The sequence below is a fragment of the Macaca thibetana genome, chromosome 11 (genome assembly GCF_024542745.1).
Source record: "Macaca thibetana thibetana isolate TM-01 chromosome 11, ASM2454274v1, whole genome shotgun sequence".
Classification (NCBI taxonomy): domain Eukaryota; kingdom Metazoa; phylum Chordata; class Mammalia; order Primates; family Cercopithecidae; genus Macaca; species Macaca thibetana.
Window position 1 is genome coordinate 39,721,772 of NC_065588.1, and position 3,220 is coordinate 39,724,991.

Consider the following 3,220-nt stretch of genomic DNA (forward strand, 5'->3'; position numbering starts at 1 on the left):
CTCCCATACCTCTTCAAAATATATTTTTTCAAAGAATTCATAAGACCCAACAAGTAGAGATTCACAGTGATAATAAATGCTATGTCTAAAATGACTTAACTAAACCAATTCCAGAGTGCCACCAGCAAAGATCACGCAGAAGGAAACATGGGACTTTCAATGTTCTCTTCTGGAAGAACAGATAGGTCCTCAAAGCATGAGAGTTCAAACAGGGGCCATTTAACAGGTAGATTATCCAGAGGCCACCGCGTCCGGCCAAGAAAACCTATTTTTAAAAGTCTCTCAGGTATTTTCCAAGGTTTCTGAATTATCTGTGGGAAGCTCTGACTTTCTTGTATAGAGTTTAACATATGTGTCCACCATTAAGTCCAGGTCGTGTTTTATATCAAAATTTATGTTAAGCAAAGCCAAGTTACTTGATCTTTAGCCTGTCAAAGTGTTTCCCAAATAGGCTTTAAGACGCTTTCATTCATTTTCATACCTATTTTTCCTCCTGTGTTTCCATTTGATTCTCCAAAAACGAAGCTCCGCTGAGAACGTGTCAGGATTGGGTAAGTCACTACTATACAGGTCAGCATGGTGTTCCTCCAACGTATTGAATTTGAGTTGTCACATGACTGAGGGTACCAGAAATAAGCATTTAAGAGCTTTAAGGTGCTGTTCTGAGAATATATCTTTAAGTTCCTGAATAATGTGCTCCACTGTTGGGACACTTAGGGTTTCTTTATAGTAACTCTCAGAGCTTAGCTGAGATTCCAAGTACCCTGGTGAGCTCTGCGGAATTTCCCAGGGAGTTTCATTTGAATATCAAGTTTGGTTGCCAAATTTGTGGCTTCCTCAAACCAAAATTCATGATAAACTTCAATATTTTCCATCACTTGTTGAGTGAATGCAATACTGCAGTCAAGCCACCGGCTGCAAAGAAGACATCAGAAGTTTGCCCCTGGAGGTTTTTCCCAAAGGCTCTTGTGAAAAATAGGACATTTTTAGGAACAACAATAGTAACAATGAAATCAAAATCTGTTACTGCACTACAGAGTACAAATGGTCGGCCAGCTATACAGTTATTCCATCTAATATTTGTGTCACTGTTTATACCATCTAAACCTAAAACAAGTGTTTGCAGGAGTTCCACTAAAATTTCAAAAGCATCATGCCTGCCTGTCCACTGATAATGGCAGATTTCCTTCAGTTCTTTACCCCTTTCTTTACTGTTCTGGAAAAAAAGAAAAAAAAAAAACAGAAATTACACTGTCAAGTTCTAAAAGTAATTGTGGTGATCAATGAAAAAAACACACTTCCTCAATTGTTCCTAATGCAACGGATACTCCCATAACAGGTACTGATTTTGCCAACCACATATTTGGCACAGGAAGCGCAGATTGTGTAGATAGCTTGGGGATATTTCTCTAATAGTCTGGAAGCAACAATTTTCATTTTGGAAGAAAATCCACTAGACACAATGTAAGCCTGGTTACGACAATACTTCATATTTAATCCCCACTTCTCAGTTACCATAGTGTGAAATTTCACAGCCAAAATTTCTGCTTCAGCTTCATAAGGCAGGAAGCCTACAAATTCCTCTCTTAGGTTATGAGATTCATCAACAAACCTCACCAACACAGGTAGGTGCTCTTACCCTGCTATGTCCACTACGTCGTCAACGATCATGGAAAATAAGTGTGAATCTCTCACTTCTCTGAGAGTTTCTTCTCGAATACAGCTCTCACAGATCTCTGGAACTGCCTCTGCTGTGTTTTGGAACAAAACAACGTTTTAACTGCTGTTGTCTCAAACTGCTTTCTCAGAACCTCTTCACCAGAATTTATCCGGCACTCCAGCAGCGCTTGAAAGTTATCTGGAGTAAAGAGACCTTCTGGGATTTTATCAACCTCATGTCCATTCAGAAGTATGTTTTGTTTTCCCATCAGAATCAACACTTCAAATAGAGATTTTAGGTATTCTTTGTTTTCCTTCTCTTCAAGGGTTAGAGGTAAAATGTCCTCATCTTGCCCTTCACCCCCTTCTTCACTGGGGTTCTGAGCATTGCTATTGTTGGTTTCTTTATGTTTTTGTTCCTGCTCAGAAGTTTCATCAATTTTTTTCTGTTTCAGTGTCCTGATTTCGTCTTCACTCAGTTATTTGTTTTCTGTGTCTACTATGTGGGTTGTTCAAATGACTGGTAAGATCGAATATTGTTGGTATTGCATTATCTCAAAGAACTGTCCTATAAGGACTCCTTCTACAGATCATAGAGGTCGCAAAATATTTGGCACACCATCGATAATGTTTATTTAGCTGATCAGGTGTTTTATCTCCTAAGTCTGCACTCCTACAATTCTCCACCCACTTCTGGCATCTGGCCGGGTCCCGCCGGAACCTGAAGAAGACCCGGTCGGACTGTGTGCTCCTCCGCGCGCAGTTGAGGGCAGCGCCCAAGTTCGGCATCTTAGCCCGCCGGTGGGTCGGCCCAGGGTGGGCCCAGCCCTCCCATCCCTGCCTCCTCAGGGCACTCCGCCCGCCCTTCGGTGCCGGGGAGGGGAGCCAGGCGGGTCGGCTCCTCTGGGCCCACGCGCGGGGGAGGGGCGGCAGGAGAGAAGCCTACTTTCATGGTTTTTAACGAATAAGTGCTATTGTAACTTTCCCTGTCCTTTGAGATGATACTACGAATAATACACAAAGATTGTTTGTATACAAAATAGAAGTGTTGCTTCAGCGCAGACCAGATATTATCATCTCTCAAATCATCTTTTCTTGATTCTTCCAGAAGAAAACAGAAGTTTTCACAGACACACTGAGCTTGGGCCGTATAAACCTGTAAACATTGAAAATACCTAGATTCCCATTTCCTTGAATAAATACAAGATAAGGAGCGGCAGGCTCAGTCATCTATTTTAGAGTGGCTCACCATGATTCTGGATCAGACCTCACTGCATCAAAATATTTATTGATTATTCTTATTTGTGCTTTTTCTCATCTAATGTAAGCTATAGTGAAGGTAGGAGGAGTAGAGAGCCCAAACCACATCTGTCAGTAAGAACTAGCAGCCATGATTCTGCAACTTTTGTTACAAAATCCCACATGTGAATTTACTTAAATCCTCTCTCTCTCTTCCTGTGTCTCTGTTTTGATTTCATACGGTAGTCAGGGTTTTGTTTTTTCCAGAGCACCTCCCAAATGAAGCATATTGAGGATATCTATTTGTGATCCCCCCTTCCGC

General features: G+C 41.4%; 1 pseudogene; it reads right to left on the reverse strand.

Annotated features, from left to right (window-relative positions):
• Nucleotides 1-282: 282 nt before the first annotated feature.
• LOC126931305 (52 kDa repressor of the inhibitor of the protein kinase-like) lies at nt 283-2,448 on the reverse strand (annotated as a pseudogene).
• Between the last annotated feature and the right edge of the window lie 772 nt (nt 2,449-3,220).